The following is a 26,959-nucleotide window of genomic DNA, read 5'->3' as shown; positions in this document are numbered from 1 at the left end:
TATTCTTGACTTAATATCATTGTAAACTGACATGAAAAAAATGCTGACATGTTCCCCAGAAAAGCTGACATCAACATGCCTTTATTCAGCCAAGATCAGCAACATGAATTAAGAAAGTTTTTAAAAAAACTTTCTTTTAACTGATTATTGACAACACGGATTTCACAAAGTGCAAAGTACAGAGGGGAAGGGTGGAGGGGTGGGGGTGGGCGATGTTCACTATTCCCTGATGTCTGGTTGCGTTTGTGAGCAACAGATGAACCTGAGAACCAGATTCAGGGTGGTACTGCAGGTATTTCAGCAGATACTGTGTACATGGCATTCTCCCATAAATCAGCAATGACACGAACATTTATTTTTATGGTGTTTGAAGCCAACTAAAATTTAACAATATGGTGGGAGAAGTTCCTTTCATTTCTTTGAACTAGTAACAAGGGGCGCTCTCTGTGGACCTGGGGTGGCAGGAGGATCTTTCACAGCAGAATGTGAGGGAACAGAACCACCGTTGGAAATCCAGATAGACTGGAACTTTTTTCACTGGAGGATGAGAGTTCGGGGGTGGGTGTGTGGGTCCTCATATAAGTTTTTAAAACCATGAGTGGAAAAGTGAATGGCTCTAATTGACATGATTCATACTGGAAATGTACGAAGCTTTCGTTTCAAAAATATCACATATCAATAAACTCCACCTGACCCTACGGCTCGTGATGTGGAAATTAATGGTCTAATTAATGGTGCCAGACGATGCCTGGGACAACATCTCTTTATTCAAGTAAAGTCAGCAATTAACATTCACAATATGAAAGGCAGAAACTGTACTTTTACCCAGATCAGCCAGTTTCATCTGCAGTCAGACACAACTTAAAATTCAGACCATTGCACAGAAGATAGACGAGCGCTCACAACATTGGAAATGATTTTGTTTGATAAAAGAATCCGTCGTAGACTTCCTCAGAGCAATTCGTGTCAATAAACTCGCGCACGAAATGTTACTTTAATCCGATTGATGTGAACCATTTGCACTTAAGAAGTTGTTTGAAAACATCTATCACAGTAGATACGCGAGTAAATTTTATAAATCATTGATCAAAGGGGACAATCTTTTTTAGACTCGAGGAAGATCCACAGTGATATTTTGTAAATGTTTGGAGCTGGGTTTGTTTCCTTTTTTTGACCCAGACATTGGCGTATTTTCCCTATGGTGGGGGATTTCAACAATAGGGAACATGTTTTTACAATGAGAGGAGAAAAATAAAATAAAAAAAGATATCAGTGACAACCTTTTACACAGAGAATGGTTTGTGTGTGGGATGATTGGGTGGTGGATACTTACAACCTTTTGGAAGACATTTGGATAAGTAAATGAACATCAAATATTTGGAAGGATATGGGCCAGGTACACACAGATGTGATTAGTTTAGTTTGGGATTAGGACTGGCATGGACTGGTTGGACCGAAGGGTCTGTTTCCATGCTGTATCACTACATGACTCTCTGACTATTTATCAATTTTTCTCAATACTAAACAGTGCTGTAGTGATCCTTGAATGAACTGTTGATGTTAAGGTTGTGTCTGAGATTCTGCGAATATTACCTTCAATGAGAGGAGTGACTAGTTCTCCAAGTTACACAACTGAAAATAAACTTTTCTCCAGCATTGCTGCTAAGTCGATTTGTTTCTGCGGAGGCGGTGGTTATAGTTTGCAGTTGGCTTTTCACCAACTGGTCAACAGTGAGACAAAATATCTTTGATCCATGCAGAAACTCCACCTGCTTCCAGTAAATGAAACTAGGAACTCAAGGACCTTTTTCTGCAGTCAGCTTAATTGCTGCCAACTGTTGTATCCGGCCGATTAAAGGGAAACTGAATCAACTAAAGTAAAATCCTATCAAACAAACTATATTTTCCCATTTACTCACAATGGACACATATCACTAGGCATTTCTTCTTTAAAAAGGAAGGACACTGAATACAGCATTCACTATATGACTATCAGAAAACAGAACATTGAATGCAGTGACGTTCTGGTAAGTTCAGCCTGTTTACTGAGTATCTTTAAAGCTCCTGAATATGAAGTTAATGGATCCAAAATCCCACATTGCAGTAACATTTGTTATCATCTCAAAGTAAATTAATAAACTTGAATTGGTTCAAACTCACACCACTTCTTGCACCATTCCCTGATTCATGCATCTCATTAAAACTGAGTGGGCCCTTTATACATGGTTAATACTGGTGCAGTGTAACAGCGAAATTTTGCTGATTTTTATGAATTAACTGCCCTGTCAGAGCGATCAGTGAGCAGAGAAATGTACTGTTTATAACCTACATTTGTGGTAATTATTACGGTAATACACTCTAATTTAACCAAACATTCCTGATGTACCCAGACGGTTACCTGCAATGGTTTAGATGTTGAGGATTGAAAAAAAAACTTATGGACTGTCTTGTTCTAGTTCATTAGATGCTCTTTCAAAAGTTTACCGAGGTGTTATGTATCACTGCGGACTCACAATTTGTTTCTCAGGCACACAGCTTTCCTTTACTGTGCATTTTAGTGTCGGAGCAATTTGAAAAAAAAAACAAAGATGCAAGGAGAGACATTCTGCAATGTAAGGAGGTGCTTCTAATCTCCAGGTCCAAACTGTCTGAAATGACAGCCAGACTACTGCGACCACTAGGACTTCTAACAGCACACAAACCAACAGCCACTCTCAGACAACAACTAACCAAAACGAAGGACCCGATACCCAGCATGAGCAAAACTAATGTAGTGTACAATATCCCATGCAAGGACTGCACAAAACACTATATAGGACAAACAGGAAGACAGCTAACGATCCGCATCCACGAACATCAACTCGCCACGAAAGGACACGACCAGCTATCCCTCGTAGCCACACACGCAGACGACAAGCAACATGAATTTGACTGGGACAACACTACCATTATAGGGCAAGCGAAACAAGGAACAGCCAGGGAATTCCTAGAAGCATGGCACTCTCCACAAACTCCATCAACAAACACATCGATCTGGACCCAATATACGAGACACTGCAGCGGACAGCTGAAACTGACAACCGGAAGCGGCAGGGACAGGCCACTATAAATGCCGGAAGAAACACCACAGAAGCGCTTCGCAGGAGGCTCCCAACTCTGAGGATGTCACCTAGACAGGGGACGAAACGTTTGCAACAAAAACTGCCAGCTCGGCGAACAGAACCACAGCAGAAAATTTAGACCTTGAGTAAAGAACAGAGAATGAGTGCACTGGTCTACATCATTGTGATACTACAGTGGGTCACAGTGTTGTGCACAGCGACATCCTCATGCAATAACCACTGACAAGTGCTTATCTCAAATTGGTGATTTCTACCATGGCAGGAGCGAGAAATAATGTGAGATGCAATTTAAACTACTAGCAATTTAGTAGTGCTAGTTTGTACAAATGTATTTTTCCACCTTCTTCGTGTTGATTGTCAAGTTAAATACAGACCAAACCTGTAAACGTATTCCAAGCTTTCAAAATACAATGAATCGTAAAAGCTGAAATAATATACCAAATCATTTTTAGAGGAGTCTGAATCACTGCTTTCTAGGAAGTGATGAAATTCTCTGAATTTTCAGTTTACAGTCTGTCATAGTGTTTGACACAACGTGTCTCACAGTGATATAACCGGGGTGACACTACAATTATGATAAATACAAAAACCTATTCAGCCTCCATTGTTTGAAACTAGTCAGTGATTACTTCTAGAATCCGTCTTAACTTGCAGTGCAGTATTAGTTCTGTGCGGTTTTATGCCAGTATCACTATTTAATTTGTAAAAGTGTTGGGTAATTATCGATACACCAGTTGGGGATTTTGAGAATCAGCTCGTGTTACTCTGTGAAGTATAAAACAGTATTAAAATGTATCAAGAATGATCGGAATTCACTAGCGCAATTATGTGATGAAGATTTATCGTGACTTTATTTTGCCTGTGGTTCTGAAAATTTAAAATGATGGTAAATTTTTGATTTGTTTTCTGCAGAGCTAGTTATTGTGTGACCCAGTCCAGAGAATGTAACACTGTGACTATCTTGATTACGGCGGCCAAGGGACCATGGTGACGGTGACTTCAGGTGAGAACTTTGAACTTTCTTAGTGAGTTTTAAAAACTTTCTATTCATGTGACTAATTTCTGAATTAAATGAAACTCAGATTCTGTGCTGAGTTTGGTTTGGTTCGGATTGATTTTTGTTCAGACTGATTATAGACTTCAGTGAAGGCTCAGCAAATAGTTACAATGGGGATGATGGAGTCAGTTACTCGGTGTATCTCTTTTTTTGATCAGATGGGCAATCTGTGTGGCTGGGTGACTTGAAACACCTCATGTCTCTTAATCAGTCAGCTATAAATAATGTCTAATGTCATTGACATCCTGACTGTGAGTTTTATTATCAACAGCAAACGCTAAGAATTCAAAGATGTTCGAGATATTACCAAACAAGATTAAAATATGTTAAAATATCATTATTCATTTCTTGAATATATGTTCTTACCCTGGTTATATTTTCTCATTTATTTTGTGAATTAGTTGATGACAAGCAGGTTAGAAACTGTCATAAAATGTTTTTGCGGTGCTATATTGCATTCTGTTGATTAGATTCTGCGTTTGTTTTATTTGATTCTGTTGAATTGAGTTGATGGGATTTTGGCTTTGTTTTAGTTGATTCGGTTGAACTGTGTTGATTGGATTCTGACTTTGTTGTTACTTGGTTTTGCTGAATTGTGTTGATTGGCTTTTGAAATTGTTTTATTTGATTCTGTTGAATTGAATTGGTTGGATTCTGATTATGTTTCATTCAAATCTGTTGTTTTGAGTTGATTGGATTCTGATTTTATTTTCCTTGATTCTGTTGAATTGAGTTGATTGAATTCTTATTCAGTTTGTGAAACTGATCTGCGTTTTCATGCTTTCTGTAACTGGTGTTTTCTTACTAGTGAGGAGATTGACTCTCTGGATTACTTTTCATTACCAATATTTGTGAAGTTCTTTTGTTTTTCATGAATCATTTCTGCCTTTGTTAAACTTATATGACACATTTTTCTCTGCTTGATTGAAAACATTACATCTATTTGTAACGGTCTGAAAAACAACTTAAGGCAGAAAGCCGGAAGTGTGAGAAATGAAAAAAAAAACGAGTTTTTAATGCATTGAGTTTTTAAAAAGAAAACTCAGTTCTAATTGTGAACTAACTGAATTTTGTTTTGAGTAGCCTCATTCAAAATAAAATTTGGGTCTAAAATCTGAAACTGCAGAATTGATCAGATTATATAATTGAAATTAACTTAAAATTATAATGTGGTAATATTTGTCCATTCAGTAATTTTGTTTTGTAAGAAGTGATTAATCAATATATGCCTTCAACCGCTCTACTGTGCGCTGCACAAGATTGTCACGATCAAGAAGGGTGTACAGGTTGGAAATAAATTGAACTGTTGCCAGAAACGTTACAGCTTTAAGTGTTAAGTCCCCTCACAAACAAGGTTTCTGTTATGACTTGTTATGTCTATTCAATTTAATCAGTAGTTTGCTTGATTCTGAGCAGCTTTGTTAGACTTCAATTTGTTTTTTTTTGTGAGGTTACATCATGTTCTTGGTTCTGTTGAAAATGTTTGCAGAGCTAGTTCTGCTGTTAACACACCGTGCTGTGATCTGGTGATCGTTGATATGTTGAGGAGGGACTGTGCTTGGGTAACATTAAATTTGGGAAACCGTTTTTGGTTTCTACATTGTTTTTGCACTGTTAACACGGTTGGTGCCAGTGAACCGCTCCAGGTTCCTCATTCAATGCAATCAGCATGCGAATTGAAATTTCATAAAGCCTATTATTAAGTGAAAGGCAAATCGCAAAGGTTTTAGAAATGAAGGGAAAACAGATACCTTCGGGCGCCATTTTAATTTCAAATAAATAATTAAGGATGAATCTAATCCATGCTTTACAATCCAAATTCAGAACTCAACTATCTAGTTCAATCACAAGATCTGTCTTTAAACAGTTTACAAGTCATAGAGAAATATAAATAGAATTTCAAAAGTCTAATGTTCTAATAGTTCTTGCTCTTGAGCAAAAATGCCAAGACAATGTTATAATTGATCAAGAAACACCTTTCAATTCCGCTGTACACTACGTACATATTTTTCTGGCTGGAAAAGATAATTGGCAAAGACCATTTGGAAATTCTGCTAAATTCTATGAATAACAGATCAGTTTCATTGCTTTGATCAGTTTCACACATAACTTGAGTTAATGAATTGGTATGCCCCTGATTAAACTGTATTTACAGGATAAAAATAAAACATTAACTGAATTATTCAATCTGCACAGTGCTCTAGGTGTTCCCAATCTGTGCATTTTAAATAAATAATTACATTTTACAACAAAATATTAACTGAAGAGTCATTCTTTCGGAAACAACTGCTATAGTGAATTATGTGACCAATGCCAAATTTGAATTAATTAAAATAATCCACTCATGAACTCGCAGGGCAGCATGGTGGCTCAGTGGTTGACACTGGTGCCTCACAGTGCCAGGGTCCCAAATTCGATTCCACCCTCAGGTGACTGCCTGTGTGGAGTTTGCACATTCTCCCTGTGTCTGCGTGGGTTTCCTTCGGGCGCTCTGGTTTCCTACCACAGTCCAAAAGATATGCAAGTCAGGTGATTGGCTGTGCTAAATTGCACATCGTGTTCAGGGATATGTAGGTTAGGGTTCATTCGTCAGGGGTAAATATAAATTAGGGGGAATGGGTCTGGGTGGGTTACTTAATGTTCAAAGGGTCAGTGTGGAATTGTTGGGCCAAATGGTCTGTTTCTATACTTTGGGAACTCTACTCTTAAAACCATGGGAGTACTTGCTGCAAACACAGAGAATTCGTTTTACATCGATGTGGTTAGACGTTTGCAGAGTTCACAAATTTGCAGAAGACATGAACTAGAGGATAACAGAGCACATTGTTTATTCAGACACTGAAAATAGAGTAATATTTATTTTAATTAATATACTTGACCGATTTATTGCAATGTAGCGATCGGAAGGAATCTGCTCACATTAGGTAAATGTGATAATCATTTAGATTAGATTTCCTGCAGTATGTATCGGGCCATTTGGCCCAACAAGTCCACACCGACCCTCTGAAGAGTAACCCACCCAGACCCCTTCCCCTATCCTATATTTACCCCTGACTAATGCACATAACACTATGGACGATATAGCAGGACCAGTTCACCTGACATGCACATCTTTGGATTGTGGGAGGAAATCCACACAGACACAGGGGAGATTATGTAAACTCCACATAGGCAGTCACCCGAGGCTGGAACCGAGCCTGGGTACCTGGATCTGTGAGGCAGCAGTGCCCACATTTACTGAGACATCCGTTAAAGCGGATAACTCCAGACAGAAGCATGTATTCAATTCATATCTTTTTTTAAACATTTTCGTTCATTAAAAGCAGTTAACAAGAAAATGACCTTGCCCTAATTCCTTCAAGAGAAATGCTTTCCACACTGGAATGCAGTATTGACTTTATGCAGTGCATGCAAAATCTCCACAGTTCAAGGAACGTTTTAAGAATATATAAAAATAATTTAGAGAATAATACATTTTCTCCGGATCTGTGCTTTAATTGGCGATATTTCCCACTTCAATAATTTTGTTAAATGCAATGACTTATTAAGTTTATTAACTCAGTGGTTATTTATGTTCATTGTGAACACATTCTCGTTCACATTAATCCACTGGTTAATTCCTCTGATGAATGTTCAATTACAGTGAATATATCTGACGTGAGGAGTTGAGCAATGTATCCTCTAGGATTAAGTCTGTTGTGCAGTTTGTTTCAGTGCTATCTCCGACTAACTTGTCAATGGTCCTGACCATTTGTAAATTGTCCAGTTCGTATACCTGAATCTCAGACAGTTCAATTTCATCTCGCGCTTCAAAACCACTTTTATCTGCCAGAAATACAGTATTCGATTAGGTGCCTCAGAAATGAGAGCCCTGACTAAGTTGTTCCAATCAGAACGAACGTTTCAGGAACAAAAGGCAGATAGCAAGAGTTTTGAAATTGGTTGTTGGCAACAAAATATATTTGATTGAGTGAGGCAGAGGGAAATATGCTGCATATTTTCTTCGTCCCTCAGTTATGCAGGACATGTTTCGTGGCACAATGTAGAATCAGAATTTTTTTGCATCTTATTATTTGAAAACCTATTATCAGCTTTTAATGTCACTGGCAACGGTCATATTACACTACAAAACATTTTAATCTTTTTCAAACTAAGTAGACCGTCGGGCTCTGCAACATTCACAGGAGAAAGAGGAAGGGAGTTCTAGGTTGGAATCCAGTGACAGTGAATTGATGGCAATGCAATTCCTAGATTTATTCCTCTGTAATTCCCATTGAGTTTGAACAATTTGGAGCTGCTGTCAAAGTATTCTTGGATAAATGTTGAAATGTTACTTTCATTGTACAAACATTCTGGAACAATCCCTGGTTGTTGGAAGTTGTTAATAACTAAGATGGTTTATGTACTGTCAAAACAGATGGGCTATGTTCTCCGTGATAGTGTCGCGCCAATTGTGTTCAGATGTGTTGTGATGTTCTAGTAGTGTCCCTGATTCTGTGCCAGGTAGCCTGTGTTCACTTACAACCTGTTACAGAGGGATGTAATACCATCTCTTACCAGGTTATTTCAGCGCAAGAAAGCAGATTGAAATGTTTGGGTGTTTGTTGGAATTCCACTCACAGAGGCCAGTGAAATCTATTCAATCGCTGTCCTGACTTGTGTCTCTTAGATATTAAACAGAATTTTTGTGGTTAGCAGCTTTTTCCAGATCAATATTTGTTCACAAGCTTTTGGGCATCGATAGATGGTGTAAATGGAATAAGTGCTCAAAGAAATCCCAGCTTTTGACTTGCTGTTATGACAATATAATTTATAACCAATCCAGAATGAATCATTTTCGAAGCATATTTGATGAGATTATGCTTAGGATGTTTTACTTTATATTAAACCAGTGCTGTAGCTGAATTTGATTGTTCTATATGGTGGCAGTTCCGCTGAATCCAACACTTGCAGCAGATGGTGATAGCTTTTCAGTTGGTCTTCAATTGCTAACTCAGACAATCCACTACCTCTGCTAAGAATCCTTTTTTCTAACAGGAGTCAAGACAATGCAATCACTGTTTATCTCAACAGGTGTGAGCTCTTGTGTCAAAAACATGAAAACAATTTGGTGAAGAGGGGGTCTCTGGATGCGAAAGGTTAACCTTGCCTTCTCTCCACAGGAGCTGCTCGACCTGCTGAGTTTCTTCAGAAATTTCTGTCTTTATTTTGGTTTTCTAGCATTTAAAGTTTGTTGTTTCACTGAAAAAAGTTCTGTTCGATGAAACACGTTCTTCAGAGAAAAGATGCATTTGAACAAATTGCGAATGTTCAGAGATATTAAATATCAGAGAATCATTGAATTTGAGCGCCCTGATCTCGAGCTGTACTTTTACAAGAAACTATTATGAAGTAACAACACACTCCAGAGTGCAGTGGCTGCTGTAATTGGGTGGAAGTTATTTTGATCACTCAAATAGAGAATGTCAATGATCCCGTTCCAAATAATCAACAGAAGGATTTTTTTAAAGCATGTGTGAAACAATTAATTTGTTAAAATATTTTAATAAAAAGTGTCACAGCCAGTGCTAGCTTAATGAATGACACAATGATAGGAATGTAGGAGCAAGAAGAGGGCACTCAGCCCCTCGAGCTGTTCCACCACTTACTTAGATCATGGAACATTTGTGAGCTAAATCCACAGTCCTTCCTTTGGCTAAAACTCTTTAACACCTTTGATTAACAAGCAAAAACTATTCCAGATTTACTGATTCGACTGCCCGTAACAAAGGGAGACACCATTTCTGAAAGACATTCCTGTGAGTACTGTGACACAATGAGGCTGGAATTAATTGCTCATGAAATTAACTTTCAATCTATGACAATTTCCAATTGAAACATCCCAATCATCATATTTCTTTAATGTAACACTATACTTCCCTGGAATAAAGAAATATAATGTGTGATTGCCTTGCTAAAAAAATGAGGGAAGCTTCATTCCTATTATATGATTAAGAAATAGCTCTGTTCATTCAGTGAAAACACAGTCAAATCACACAAAAGGAAACCATGTCATCTTCTGTAGACACACAAGTGCATCAAATAATTTTCAATTCTTCCAGTGGTTGTTTCAATCTCCAGACAGGTGTGGAAGTGTCCGACTTTTTATATCGCCTTGAGAAACCAGTTGTCAACAGTCTATTTGAATTGCTGAAGTTTGTGTGGTATTAGCACATTCACAGCGCTGTTCGGAAGTGAGTCCCATGGCTGTGATTGCGGAAGAGGAAACGGGCAGAGAAATAATTGAGAGTCAAGTTGAAGTCTAATTTGGAGGAGAGCGTTCAGGTGAAGCATTTACATGCATGTGCGCCCTTATCCTCAAGGATCACAGTTTTGGAACATGCTGCCGAAGGGACATGTCAGCATGCAAAATGGAAGCTGAAGAAGGCATCTCGGCCCCTCTGGAAGGCTATTCCATTCATGGGATCATCATTAATCTTGCTGCTCACCAGTCTTCCCAACACACCGATAACATTGAACCTGATTGTTTACTGTTCAACAAAAGAATGGTGAACCTGTTGAATTTTCCACCACAGAAATTGATTGAGGACAAAACATTAAATGATTTCAATAAGGAGATGGATTCCTTCAATCCTTAAAAAATGCTACGGTTATGTGGGAGAAAGGCAAACAGGGTACAATATTGGTTGAAAGCCATGAAAACATTGAATGGGACATGGTTTGTAAGTTTGCACGTAACGCAAACATTGGTGGTATAATGGGCAGTGAAAGTTATCTAAACGTACAATGAGATCTTGATTAGCTGGGCTAATGGGCTGAGGAGTGGCAGATGGAGTTAAAGTTAAATGAATACGATGTGTTGCTTTTTGAGAAGACAAATCAGGTCACAACTTACAGAGTTAATGGGAGGGCACTGGATAGTGATGTTAAACACAGGGCCCTGAGGGTCCAGACTCATAGAGTCTTACAGAGTTAATGGTAGGGCACTGGGTAGTGATGTTGAATACTGAGGATCCTGAGGGTTCAGACTCTTACATTCTTGAAAGCGTTGTCTCAAGTACCTAGTGTGTTGAAGGTGTTTGGCACATGTACCTTCATTGGCCAGAGCACTGAGTGCAGGAGTTAGGGCTTCATGTTGTAACTGTCCAAAACATTGGAATGAACTGCCAGAGGAAGTGGTAAATGCAGAGATAGATCCAACATCTAGAAGACATTTGAATAGCTACAGGAACTGGATACGTCTGAATGGATATGGGCCAAAGACAGGCAAGTGAAATTACTTTAATTTGGGAACTCTGGTCAGCATGGATGAGCTGGACCAAAGGAACTGTTTCTGTGCTGTATGATTTTATGACTCACTAACTTTATGGTGGAGTAGGCTCAAAGTTGGAAGGTGGTGAGCAAGTGAGGGGCTAAATAGGGAATGTTGGAGAGTTTGGGCTGGTAGGCTGTGAGTGTTGGCTGGCTGCTGGGTAAGCTTGCATGCACTCTGTCTGGCAAGGTGGCATCAAGGTAAATGGTAATGGTCACAGAATATTTTGGTCGAATTGCGCTTGGTAGGTGAGGGGTAGTTTGAGCTGAAATGCAGGAGGTCTGTCTTTGCCAGGCTGGTTTATGGAGAGGTGAGCAGGATGCCAGGCTGGTTAGTGTAGAGGTGGGCAGAGTGCCAGGATGTTTCGGGGGTGGAAGGTCACTGTAATGAAGTGACAGGGGGACGTGTTGTCAAAATGCAAAGCTCTGAGTCTGGCAAAATGGTGGGTTCTAAAGCACAGATGTGAAAGGAGCTGGGATGCAATGTGCACAGGTTGACTTGTGTAAGATGAGAGGTCTGTGACCAAGGACTGAGGTCATGTGGGCTTTTGTCAGAGGTTGTGAAAATGATGGTGCCAGGTCCAGTCAGGGCCAGATTCACCATGGGCCAGGTGCAGGGCGGCAGGAGTGTAAATGAGTTAAAGGAATTGTGATCATATGTCCACCTGGAATATAGAACATAGAACATTACGGTGCAGTACAGGCCCTTCTGCCCTCAATATTGCGCCGACCTGTGGAACCAATCTGAAGCCTATCTATCCTACACGATTCCATTTTCATCCATATGTTTATCCAATGACCTTTTAAATGCCCTTAAAGTTGGCGAGTGTACTATTGTTGCAGGCAGTGCGTTCCATGGACCTACTACTCTCTGAGTAAAGAAACAACCTCTGGCATCTGTCATCTATGTCCTCTCCTGCTAGCCATCACTTTTGAAGGAAAAAGACTTTCACTGTCCTCCCTCGGTTTATCTTTTATGTCTCAGTGAAGTCACCTCTCAACCTTCTTCTCTCAAATAAAAACAGCCTCAAGACCCTCATTCTTTCCTAATTAAACCTTCCCGCCATACCAAACAACATCCTGGTAAACCTCCTCTGAACTCTTCCAAAGCTTCCACATTTTTTCTATAATGTGGTGACCAGAACAATACACAATACTCCCAAGTGCGGCCACACCAGAATCTCGGCCTTCTTAACAACTCTATCAAACTGGCTGGTAACTTTTAGGGATCTATGTACATGGACACCGAGATCTCTCTGCTCAGCTACACTACCAATATGGATTGCCTTGGATGTGTTTCGTGTGATAGGGATTGTGTGTTCCGGGCATGAACGGGTGTATAGCAGGGTAGGGTTTGTCAATGTGAGTGGAAATTTAGGTCAAGGCAGAGTAAGTGCAGTGGTTAGTCTGAAAGATGAGGTTTGGTGGTGAACTGCGTGTCAGTTTGATAGTTATTAAAGTTAAAGATTACTTGTTCATTTCTCAAATCATATTTACATAAATACTCAGCTGTAACACTCCAAAGTCTCTGAACCTTAATGGTCCTCCATTTTTCAGAGGCATCCAGAATTCAGATAATTGTAAATTAGATGTTTCAACTTCCAGCCAATTGGCATGAGTTCAGCCGTGACAGCCATCCTCCTAGTCCCAGTGCTCAGCTGCTGCCTGTGCTGCTGCTGCAGAGACCTCCCTCCCAGTGAGAACATTCTGCCTTGCATTGATCAGTGAGGAAGGCTCACTGGACCTGATTTCCAAGTATAGGGACGGCAAACACGAGGGGACACAACTTTAAAGTGAGGGGAGATAGGTAGAAGACAGATGTCAGAAGTAGTTTTTTTACTCATTGAGTAGTAAGCGAATGGAATGCTTTGCCTGCAACGGTAGTAGATTCGCCAAGTTTAAGTACATTTAAGTTGTCATTGGACAAACATATGGACGCACATGGAATAGTGTAGTTGGGATGGGCTTCAGGTTAGTATGACAAGGCAGCGCAACATCGAGGGCCGAAGGGCCTGTATTGCACGTAATGTTCTATGTTCTATGGTTCACTCTGATTTCTCTCCGGGGGTACTGCCAGCTGTTGGGTATTTCCAGCAGCACGGCACCGAGTGGGGCAGCACGCTGGTTCCGTGGTTAGTGTTGCTGCCTCACAGTGCTAGGGACTCGGGTTCCATTCCAGCCTCGGGTGACTGTGTGGAGTTGGCACTTTCTCCCCATGTCTGTGTGCGTTTCCTCCCACAGTCCAAATATGTGCAAGCTGGGGGAATTGCAAATGTTGTGTTCAGTGATTGGGATTTTAGGTGCATTAGCCAGGGTTAACTGTATCATAATAGGGTAGGGGAATGGGTCTGGATGCGTTACTTTTCAGAGGGTAGGTGTGGACTTGTTGGGCCAAATGGCCTGTTTGTACACACTGTAGAATTTCGATGAATCTGCATTTCCTTGGTTTGTATTTTGTGAAACGTCTCTGCTCTTCACAGCAATCCAGTGAAAGTGTCAGTTGGTGAGATCTTCAAACAGTTACTGGGGTGGGATCAGGATGTTCTTCTTCCTAAATTATGTGGTAATGGTCAACGTCGAGGGCATGTTTCTAAAGAGGGAACCAATGATCATGATCAGCAACTGGAAGGAAACAAAAATAAACTCCAGTTATGCTGTAGGCTTCAGCGGGAGCATACTGGCAAACGTTTAGAGCTGAGGATACATTTGAATAACTGATAAGGTCAAATTAACAGAAACTAACATGCTCACTTGGTCATTCTATTGCAGAGACACCATCTCCCCCCACGCTTTATGGCCTGGTCTCCTCCTGTCAGGAGCACAACACCGGTTCTGTGATCTTTGGTTGTTTGGCGATGGATTATTGCCCTGACGTCACCAAGGTAACTTGGAAGAAAGATTAGATTACTTTACAGTGTGGAAACAGGCCCTTCGGCCCAACAAGTCCACACCGACCCGCCGAAGCGTAACCCACCCATACCCCTACATTTACCCTTACCTAACACTACGGGCAATTTAGCATGGCCAATTCACCTGACCTGCACATCTTTGGACTGTGGGAGGAAACCGGAGCACCCGGAGGAAACCCACGCAGACACGGGGAGAACGTGCAAACTCCACACAGTCAGTCGCCTGAGGCGGGAATTGAACCCGGGTCTCTGGCGCTGCGAGGCAGCAGTGCTAACCACTGTGCCACCGTGCCGCCCATAAAGGTGGGGAGCTAATCAAGACTGGATTGAAGACTTATCCATCAGTGAGAAACAAGAAGGGAACCTACACCCTGAAAAGCCAGTTAACCCTGCCCGAGTCAGTGGTAGATTGCCCCAGCAAAACCTACTATGAGGTTCATGACAGCGGGTCACACAAGAGCAAAGTAATGCCATGTCCAGGTAACAGAGATAAACAGATAATCTGTGATTAACATGAATAAGGCATTATTTAGAACAGTTTTCACAGAATCACCTTATACAGCACAGGGAAAAGGCCATTTGATCCACCCAATACATGCCTATCAATAACAGCCACCTAACGATTCCAGTCTCATGTGCCAGCACCTGATCCATTGCCTTGTGTGTCTTGCCCTTGCAAGGATACTTCATACTTATTATGAGGGTCTCAGTCTCTACATGACTTGTAGGTGCTGAGCTCCAGGCTAACACCACCTTCTGTTTGATTTAGTTTTCCCCTGAGATCCACTTGGAACCTCCTGGCCTTACCTTCACAATGTGCGCCTGAGGCATTGATCTCTCCATCAAGGGGAAAGGTTTCATCCAGTTTACCCTGTCTATGGCTAAAATAATTCTAGACATCATGATAATCTTCTCCCTAATTCTCCTCTGCTTCAAGGAAAAGCCCTGTTTATCTAATCTAGTTTCATAACTTAAACCCTCCAACCCAGGCAATATCATGGCAAATCTCATCAATACTGCCTTCAGTGTAATCACATTCCTTCGATAACATGCACACAACGCTTAAGTATGGCCTAACCAGTGTTTTATTAAGTTCCTGTATCATCTCACCACTATTCATTGTCAATGTCTAGGCTAATAAAAGCAAATATCCTCCCACTTTCTTAGCCTCTTTATCCAGACGACACAGTACTATATGGGATCGGTGGATACATGCGCCAAAGATCCTCAGGCCTTTCCAGGGTTCCACCATTTCAAACTTCATACCTCACAGATTCTTCTGCCGAATTACATCACCTTATATTTATCCAGAATAATTTCCATTTGCAACTTTTCTCTTCACATACAACCAACCCTTTTATATCCTCCTGCAATCTAAAGCCATTATGCTCATGACTTACCAACATGACAGTCTTCATTTCATCTATGAATTCACTGGTTAATCCTCCTAAATTTGAGTCTCAATCATTGGTATGTAAGAGAAATAGCAAGGAAATCAACAACAATCCCTACAGAACACCAGGAGATTATAGATTTCCAGTCACGCAGACACCCGATGACTGTTATCCCCTGCTCCCACCACTCAGCCAGTTCTAGATCTAATCTATCAAATTAACTCGGGTCACATTGGCTCTGATTATTGCTATCATCTGGAGATCGAGTTATCTCTCTGAAAACTATGATCAAATTGTTACACATGACTTCCTCTCAATAAAACCGTGCTGAAAATTGTTGAATTAACTTCCAAATGAAGACTAATTGCACTTCTCAATAGTTCCCTTACCACTGAGACTAGCTTGACAGATCTGTGGTTTCATTATTTATCCCTTCCTTCGTCCTGCCTAACAGTGCAACGTTGGCTGATCTACACTCACTTGGCACAACTTCTGCGGCCACACAGGAATTCTAAATTATTGTCAGCGACCCAACTATTTCATCCTTTGCATCGTTTAACAGCTTGGTATACTTTTCATCTGCCCTGGAAATATAACCACTTTTCATTCAGCAAGACAACACAGAACATCACGTCATGTGTCCTAATTTCTGAAAGCACATCACAACACCCCTCCATGATTTCTATCCCCACATTGTCCCTCTTACAGTGAACACTGACACAACACATTCGTTTTGACCACAACCTAATCCTCCGGCTCCACTCCAATAATAACACTTAATGGGCATTACTGTTTCCCGAATAATTCTTTTATTCTAAATGAGCCTGTAACTTTTAAAAATATATTCCTTTATTTTGACTGCTATTATTTTCTCATGGTCCCTTTTGCCCTTCTCATTCCTTTGTCTTTCAAACTCCCCCTTGCACATTCTATACTCCCTATTAGTTTCTATTGTTTTGAGATTTCAGTATAGACCGGAAGCCTCCCTTGTTTCTCTTTATCTCCCCCTCCATGCCCTTTGGTGTCCAGAGCCCGCTGCATTCTTAGTCCCACGCAGTGGCTTCCTGGGAAATGTCCTCCCTGTGAATTTCCTATCTCTTTCTTAAATGTGTCACACTGTTCTGACTCAGATTTACCAATAAGTGTCAGCTTCCAGTACACTCTGGTCGAGTCATTACCTGATCTTACTAAAATTGTCCTTCCCCTTTTCAGAACTTTGGGCCAATTTCTATTCCTTTGCCGTACAATCTGAAATCCAACTGATTTACGATCACTGTCTGCAAAGTGCTCCACCATTGGTGTTTTACCCACTGGGTCGACTTCATTCCCTAAAGTTAAGTTCAGGTTCACCCCTCACTTGCAAGGTCTGGATTAAAATTCTCTGTATTAAACACATACTTTGTGCAAATATTCTTCTGGGGGCATTTTCAGAATTGTGCTCCCTCTACATTTTTGACAAAATGAATATCCAAGCCTATGCTGAGGAAGTTAAAAACCTCTTTTCTCATTCCCCTATTTAATTTACACGTCTCTAAAATTTGCCCATATATTTGCACTTGGTCTTTTGGACCTATAGTAAGGTCTGTCGTGCTCTCCCAGTAGTTATGTTTGCTGTATTTTGGTTTTGAAGTACTGTCCATTTGCCTTTGTTTGAGGAGGTATCCATGATTTCATTTCTCTTTACAGCCTAAAATACTCTTGTCAGAATTGCGACAGAAGCAACATTCTGTACCGCACATCCCCGTCCCCATCCTTTTCCATCTTTCCCTGTCTCGCCTGAAGGCACTAAATCCTGGAATGTTGAATAGCCACTCCTGCCCGGTTCTTAATATGTCTCCGTGATAGCAACCGCATCATTTCCTCATTTATGCGGGTAATTCGTCTGCCTTATCATCAGACTTGTCGGGGTTGGTGTAATTTTTAAATCATTAACTGCTGTAGTAAGCACATAGTAAGTACAAAGCCACCATTTTAGTCTTCTCTACCTTGTAGTAAGCACGAGCAGACACTCCCCCAGATTTTCATGAATGGAACAATGGAAACAGCTTTCCTCGTGGCTGAGGGACCGCCCACAACCACGGCTGTACGTCATCATCCATATAAGGGAGAAGCGGGGAACTCGAACACTGATTGGCTGGGTGAATAACCAAATAATCTCATCCATCAGGAGGACAGTGGGGAACTTTAACACTCATTGGCTGAGACAGTAGAAGGCCCCGCCCACTCCTACATGTATATAACGTGCGGGGATTACAATCTGTGTGTGTGCCTCGTGGGAAGCCATTGAGGTAACACCCGGTTCTGCAGAATTGAATAAATAGTTTTGGACGAACTCCTCCGTGTCTTTGTTCTTGGGAAGGGAAGCAGAGTGCCTGATGGGGGGGTCGCAGAGTCCCCTATCCTGCACAATTGGGGGCTCGTCCGGGATGCAATAATTATTGCCGGGGCTCTCTTCGGCTCGTGGATCAAGTCTGATACAAAAAGACGCGTCTGGTATATATTTATACTGCTCACTGGATCGGCTTGGTCCGTCAGCCGTCGGCCAAGAGAGTGACCCGGCTCATTAAAATAATTTTGGATCCCGAGAAAAGAAACACACGGACGAGTGCTGGGACGACCAGTTAGTGACTATACGCGGGGGTACACACATTTAAAAAGGCCAGACAACTCCGTGCACGGATCAAGGTGAGAGAGTTTCTTTTTGTTCTTCCTTGTTGGCCGCGTGGTTTTGACGGTCATCTGTGAAAATGTTTTAGGTGTTTAAGACCAGGACCGAAGATAGACCATGGGAAATTGTGGTTTTGACGGTCATCTGTGAAAATGCTTTCGGCGTTTAAGACCAGGACCGAAGATAGACCATGGGAAATTGTGGTTTTGACGGTCATCTGTGAAAATGCTTTAGGCGTTTAAGACCAGGACCGAAGATAGACCATGGGAAATCAGACTTTTAGGTCCACTAAGGACAAGTCAGGGAGGAATGTAAATGGAAAAGAAATACCCCCCGATAGTCCACTAGGTCGGAAATTGAGTTTATGGACGGAAAGTAGTAGGACAAAGGACTTAAAGAGACTATGATAAAATATTGTTGTTTTATATGGACCAAAGAACCTATCCGCGCCCCCTCGGTAGTTTGGCCCGAGTATGGGTCTGATGAAGACTGGGTGTGTCAAATCCTAAATATATATGTTAACAGAAAACAACCGTTTGACCCAGAAGAGAGCAAATACGCCGCCGCCGCCGCCTGGTTGGCGAGTGACTGCGGGGACCCCACGAGTCTCTATCCTCTGATTCCCCAAACAGACCCGAGAAAGCCCCAGAAGTCTTGGGGCGTCCTCACCGATGGTTTGCCCCCTTCTGCCCCGCCCCCGTATGTACAACCCGCCACGGCCAGGCGTCCAGCGCGGACCTCTCTCCTGCGTCGGATAATCCCGGTTCCCGGCAGGTCATGCTCAGTGAGGGAGAGCCTGCTGGGGGGGACACAGGAAGGGAAGAAGAGCCCACCCCAGGCATTAGGAGATCAGCCAGAATTGAGATGCGGAGAGATCAAGAAGAGAGATTGGGTGCTGAGAGGGTTAACAATGTTGAACAGATGAACCCTTTACGAGAGGTGCCGTTTGGGAACGAACGGACCGGATTCGTAGTACAACCTTTAAATTCTGGGGATATCCGACAACTCCGTAATGAACTACCCCGTCTACTGGACGACCCTGTCAGTGTGGGAACACAATTAGATCAATTTCTGGGGCCCAGTATATACACATGGGCCGAATTGCAGGCCATGATGAGAATACTATTTAATTATGATGAAATTGTCATGATCCGGAATAGTGCAATGGCCATTTGGGATAGGGAGCATCAGGACGGCCCTCAGCGTGGAGAGCAGAAGTACCCCTTAGAGGACCCCCAGTGGGATCATAATGACGAGGGGGGACGGGCTAATATGACAGACCTCAGAAACCTTATAATCAGGGGAATCAAAACCTGCGTGCCTAAACAGCGGAATTTAGCGAAAGCATTTGAAGTTGGACAGAAAAAGGATGAATCCCCGAGTGAGTTTTTTAGACCGTTTGCGGGAGTCCATACGAAAGTATTCAGGTTTAGACCCCGATGGGGAAATAGGCAGGGCCTGAAGACAGTTACCAAATGCCTATCCCTCGCCCTGTTGCAAATTCGCACCCAGCCAAGACGGGATTTGGGCGTCTCCCCTTACGAAATGCTGTTTGGCCTCCCGTTCCATGGGCCGAAGGGAGAACCTCCCTTATTCGAGTCTCGGGACATGTTTGTGCAAAAATATGTGGTGGCTCTGGGGTCTGCTCTATCTCGTTTACGCCAACAGGGACTTTTGGCACAGACGCCGCCCCTCGAGTATGCGGTGCACACTGTCAAGCCGGGTCAGTGGGTCCTGATTAAAAGCTGGAAGCAACGCACCCTCGAACCAACTTGGGACGGTCCCTTCCTAGTACTTTTGACGACCGAAACGGCTGTCCGCACGGCCGAAAAGGGCTGGACACATTATACTCGGATCAAGGGACCGGTGCCACAACCGACGGAGGACGAACAAACCTCTCTGACAGAGGCATCTAAGGAACAGAGACCCTGAGAACAGACTAATTGGACTTTGGCGAGTTTAAAGGACTGTGTCCTCCGGCCGTCACGAGTGTTGCAACAAAATGCAGTCAATCGTATTATTAACTTGCTTTGTCATTATCCTTCGGCTGGGTCATAGTGTGCGTGTTACCCAATTCGGCCTCTGGAAAAAACAGGCAGAGGACCGTCGGTGGCTCTCCATCTCCGTTCCCGCCAACAAGCCAACACAGACACTTAGTTTAGACCTATGTGGGTTGGTGCCCTGTGCGACTAAAAGTGAACTGAATCAGACTAAGCGTAACCTAGAGAGAGAAAGGGGATTCCAGGGTCAGACGTTAGTATTACAGTTGCATGGCAAAGAAGGCATCAATAGGCCTCCGGCCCCCAGGGTCCAGGCTATGGTGTCAATTGTCCGTGATCCCATCACCCCTGGGCTGAATTGTGAGCAGAATCAGTGCAATCCACTCTATCTGACCATAAAGACCTTGGGGAACAACGGGACGAGCCTTAATGGAACGATCCTGGGTATTAGGGTTGGGGGGCCAGGCAGGACAGAAGGGGTTGCAGCTGTGCTGCACAACCATCACGGTCATTGAAGCTGAGTCTGGGGCCTCATCCACCCCCGATGAGCAGGAAAAGGTTAGGATAATTGAGGTGATGGACTTGGAAAGGACCTTTGAAATAGAAACGGGATACGGGGAGGCGAATGCCTGGATGGAATGGGTCAAATATACGGTAAGGAGCATGAAAAAGAGTGATTGCTACGCGTGCACGGGTGCCCGTCCTAACCCTCAGGTGGTCCCATTCCCGCTGGGATGGGAGAAACATCCACAAGCCTTGGACTGCCTGGTAAGGCTGTACCAGGACCGAGAGGCCTGGAACGACCCCACTTGTCGACCCTTAAGTTTGAAGTTTACTCCCGTCAGGTCTAAAGGGGCGCCCCGCCCTCCGTCATTCACAGGGGTAACGGGTAAGCACCAAGCCTGCGTCTCTCGGACGGCACCGCAATGGGACAATGATGTGGGGACATTTGACAAGTGCAGCGGATCAATTCGGCGGGTCAACGAAACTACCGGGGGCAGGAATTACTCCCACATTCATGTGCCTAGGGCAGACCTCTGGTGGTACTGTGGTGGGAGGATTCTGCGACCGACCCTGCCCCAAAAATGGGCGGGCACTTGTGCAATCGTTCAATTGGCCATCCCATTCACCCTGGCATTCGAAAAACAAGAGCAACCCCGTTCCAGTAGAAGAACTAAGAGGGCTTTGGAGACCTCTTTCGATGATAACATATATTTAGATGCCATAGGGGTCCCCAGGGGTGTTCCTGACGAATACAAGGCTAGGAACCGGATAGCGGCGGGTTTTGAGTCGTCACTGTTCTGGTGGGTTACCATCAATAAGAACGTGGATTGGATTAATTATATTTACTACAATCAGCAGAGGTTCATTAATTATACTCGGGATGCAGTGAAGGGAATAGCAGAACAACTAGACGCCACTAGCAGAATGGCGTGGGAAAATAGGTTGGCCCTGGACATGATGTTAGCAGAGAAGGGGGGTGTTTGTGTCATGATAGGCACTCAGTGCTGCACTTTCATCCCCAACAACACAGTCCCTGATGGGTCCATCACCCGCGCCCTGGATGGGCTCACCACATTGGCGGATGAACTCGCCGAAAACTCGGGCATCGATTCTGGCCTCACGGGTTGGTTGGAAGCTTGGTTCGGTAAATGGAAGGGGGTGGTCGTTTCCTTTCTCGTCTCATGTATAGTGGTGGCAGGGGTACTAACTGCCCTCGGGTGTTGCATCATTCCCAGCGCCAGGGGGTTAACTCAGCGACTGATCGAAACCGCCCTTACTAAGAGGGATGTTCCTTATGGGCAGGTCGAAAGGATGAACCTCGAGATAGAACAGTCTGAATCCCTCTTGGGCGGGGGTAGCATTAGAGACGGGCAGCTTGATAAACAAGCTCGGGAGCTATTGGACGCCCTGGAGAAGAAACTCCCAGTTTAAAAATTACAAACCGTAAGAAAAGACACGGGGGATTTGTAGGGGGTGGTGTAATTTTTAAATCATTAACTGCTGTAGTAAGCACATAGTAAGTACAAAGCCACCATTTTAGTCTTCTCTACCTTGTAGTAAGCACGAGCAGACACTCCCCCAGATTTTCATGAATGGAACAATGGAAACAGCTTTCCTCGTGGCTGAGGGACCGCCCACAACCACGGCTGTACGTCATCATCCATATAAGGGAGAAGCGGGGAACTCGAACACTGATTGGCTGGGTGAATAACCAAATAATCTCATCCATCAGGAGGACAGTGGGGAACTTTAACACTCATTGGCTGAGACAGTAGAAGGCCCCGCCCACTCCTACATGTATATAACGTGCGGGGATTACAATCTGTGTGTGTGCCTCGTGGGAAGCCATTGAGGTAACACCCGGTTCTGCAGAATTGAATAAATAGTTTTGGACGAACTCCTCCGTGTCTTTGTTCTTGGGAAGGGAAGCAGAGTGCCTGATGGGGGTTCGCAGAGTCCCCTATCCTGCACAGACTCTGTCATGAAAACGAATACCATCCAACGTTGCTATCTCCCATCTGATGTTACCGGCCTATAGTTTCTATGCGTCCTTGATTCCCTTGCTGTGTCCTCTAAGTTTCGCCTTTCACATTGTCCTGCTGATCTTTCTGTGTGGATCCCAGCTTCTCCAGCACTCTGCACAATTATGATTCTTGTATCCATTAACCACAAGAAACCTTGATATATGAGAACTGATTGTATTTGTTATGAAATTCGTCGGATAATGTATGCGATGTGTTTCCTAACGGTCCAGACATTCTCCCACCAACCCTTCTCCTAACTGTGAGCTCCAGTGAAGAAATCGCAAGCAGCAAGTTTGCAACCGTCGTCTGTTCAATCATCGAGTTCCATCCGAAGTCAATCTCCGTGAGTTGGTTGAAAAATGGCCGACCCTTGGATTCTGGCTTCTTCACGTCTCCCGTGTGTGAGGCAAACGGGAACTTCTCGGTGACGAGTTGGCTGATGGTCCCTTATGGTGAATGGTTCAACAGTGCGGTCTATACCTGCCAGGTCACTCATGGAGAGAACATTCAAAGTAAAAACATCACCGCACTCCAGGGTAAGAGACACACACTGAGAGAGCTACAAATCATTCTGAACTCTGATGTGAATCAAACACACTAATTCATCAGGCATAGTAAACAGCACGGTACAGCTTCTCGTTTCTCAACTTGCCACGTATCTCATATTAGTTTGAGTGTTCCATTAGCATTGCTCATAATTCAACCTTTAGGCAAGTCAGAATAGCATGTTTCCTCTCTGTTGAAGATAGATATATAGACAGTGAGCTTTGTTAAATAGTTTGTTGCCTCACCATGCTGGGGACGGCATTCACAGTGCTGAATCCTTGCCTGTTAGCCGCTTCAAGGATAAGTGTGGGGGTGGAGGGGGGCTTTGGGAGAGATATCTGATTGAAACATAGAAAACACTGAGAGACTGAGGTCGAGTGAACGTGCAATAGGTGTTTTGACTGGTAGGCAAGACTAGAACCTAAGGGCACAGTCTCAGGGTCAAAGGGGCACCGTTTAGAACTGAGATGGGCAGGGATTTCTTCAGCCAGAGGGAGATGAGTCTGTGAAACATGTTGCTGCAGAGGGCTGTGGAGGCAAGGCCATTGTGTGTATTCTAGCCAGAGATAGACCGGCTCTTGTTTAGTACGGGAAGAAGACAGTAGAATGGCTTTAGCCCAACAGGTCGATTTTCCTGCTCGTCGGATGCTGCCTGACCTGCTGTGCTTTTCCAGCATCATTCTGATCTAAACTCTGGATTGGCCGAACAGCCTTATTCTGATCCTCTATCTTCCGATGTTGTGGTCTCAAAATGACGTGGTTAAAATATGCAGGGACCCTTACTTGAAAATAAATCAAAATGCGTTCAAATGCTTCATTCCCTGCTCAGGAATGACCTGTTGGCCTTGGACACTGTACGACATCGATTTCTATCTGGTACTGAGCTCTTTAACTTCATTTATGGGATCAGACCACAGACCAAGTGGGTATCACATTTGATGGACTGGGGTAAACGTGATCTCACTGAGCTTCTTTAAGATGCTCTCTGTAATTAGTGGATGTGGCAGGAGAATAGATTCTGGTAAGAATGCTACAATAGGAATGGATGAACTAGGAACTCGAGACAGGCTGATTTAGCCTGGTTTGGGGTGGTGATGTTTACACATTGAGTAGTGGATGTCTATAAAATTAGTGCACATTTCCATCGCGTTTGTAGATTAATTTAAGACGCTTTTGTTTGTTTTTATTTCTCCCCTGTTCTATGAAGAAATTTAAAAATGCAGCTTGGTAAATAAAGTGAATGTACAGACCAGTTATGAACTAACTGAATGGAGGGAAAGACTTAAGGAGATGGGTGTCCTTCTTGATATCCAATGCTGTCCTCAATGTCTTGTTTTCAGATCTACTCCAAACACAGCCCACGAGGAACAAAGATATAAATTAGAGGATGACATCACACCAATAATGCAAAGTATTTTTGATCACATTGAATATAATGAACAGAATTTCCATGGCGGTTCACCGCTCCTGTAACACTTTAGAACTCTGCAAAGAGAATAATTATTATTTATTATAATTTGTCCAAAATTTGAGATGTGATTTGGCAGTCAGTGTGACCAACAGCACTTGCACCTAAGGGTTATGAACATGGAAATGAACTCATTATATTCAGATTACGCTTGTCACAAGTATCAATAGATGGTCTTAAGTGAGAGACAAACTTCGAAAGAAAGATAATTCCATGGGTTACATGATGGTATCTTCGATGATTTTACTTTTTTCACAGGTTTCACTTGTTACAAAGCCAGTGTTATTTCGGAATAATTACACAGGGTATGTCATAGGTAATCACAAATGCTTTCACAGATCAAAATACATCAACAATGGTAGGCATCGTTTCAGCAATGGTTGGAGTTGCCATTTTGAAGGTGGTGTCTTCACACTGTGTCGAAGTAATCTGAAGATTGGCTGTTTGTATCAGAAAGGGGCATTTTTCATTGACTTTGATTTTTGTTTCATAGAAGATACCGAGTGCCATGCCAACACCGTTAATATCCTCCCACCGCCAGTAGAACAAGTCTTACTGGAGGCGACGGTGACGTTAACCTGCATTGTGTCCAATCTTCCTTCTGGAGTCAACGTGACCTGGACACAAGAAAAGAAACCTGTGAAATCAGAGATTGCTTAGCAGCCTGGACAGAATCCCGACAGCGTGATCAGCAAATTAGACATTTCTTCTGAAGTCTAGCTGAGTGGCGTTACTTTTGAATGTGTGGCGTACCATCAGAATCTACCGACTCCGCTGAGAGACTCCATCCACAAGGAGAAAGGTGAGCGGTGATATTAAAACACAAAGCATCCGATGTGTAATCCAGATCCAGTTACATCAATGACAGGCTTTGAATGGTAATGAACAAACACCGTTAGGAGCATTAATGATGCATCTGAAGGCAGGATAGCTAGGTAGCTGCTTAAGAAAAAGATGGACCAAAGGATATTGTATTCTGATTAAGTCAGATAAGGTGGGAAGAAGCCAGGGTTTTGACGTCACCATCAGCAATGACAGTTGGACAGAATGCCGTTGTTGTGGGCTGGAAACATGGAGGCAACTTTCACATTAAAGTTTATTTTTTTTTTACTGAACAGAATGTGTACCATACTGCTCCTTTAGAAAACGAAAGTGAATAAATCCCAAATTAAACATGGCGTATTTTAATATTTAGTGAAATTGTGATATTGGTTCAGGATTTTTTGGTTGATTTATATTTGTCTCAAATATTCTGCAGTGATTAATCCGCTGGAGCCATCAGTGTCGGTCCTCCTACCCCCAACAGAAGAAATCTCCGCTCAGAGGTTTCTCTCCCTCACCTGTTTAGTGAGAGGTATCTCCCCCCGAGAGATCTTCGTCAAGTGGACAAACAATGACAAGCCAGTGAATCCCAGTATCGACAAGAGCACCGAGGTGATGGCGGAGAGTGACAACACCTCCTTCTTCATGTACAGCCTGTTATCCATTACAGCGGAAGAGTGGGCCAGCGCTATTTCTTACTCCTGTGTGGTGGGACATGAAGCGATTCCATTGAAGATCATCAACAGAACAGTCGACAAATCCAGCGGTAAACCAATTTTCATAAACATTTCACTTGCACTGATGGACACTGTTAATTCATGTCAATAAAAATCTCAAAGTTGCATTTAATAATTCAACAAAAGTAAGAAAGTTTTTTTTTCCTCCAGTTGTGAGTTAAATACTGAATTAGTTGTTTCTCACTCTGACTTACATTGCATCTGTATAGTTAAAGTGGATTATTAACAGTTCTAGGACGAGTGTCTTGTGCAGTTAATGTTCTCTGCTCAGATACACCCTAGGTCAGAGACAGAGTAAAGCTCACTCATTGCAGGATTCCGCCAAGTACCTTATCCATCCTAAATGCCTCTGTGACAAAATCGGACAATGTCCATCTTATGTCAAGGGTCGAGCACG

This window comes from Chiloscyllium plagiosum, unplaced genomic scaffold, assembly GCF_037043375.1.
Source record: "Chiloscyllium plagiosum isolate Xiang-an unplaced genomic scaffold, Cpla_swu_hap1 HiC_scaffold_39, whole genome shotgun sequence".
In the NCBI taxonomy this organism is placed as follows: Eukaryota; Metazoa; Chordata; class Chondrichthyes; order Orectolobiformes; family Hemiscylliidae; genus Chiloscyllium; species Chiloscyllium plagiosum.
Note: the sequence above shows the minus strand (reverse complement) of the source record.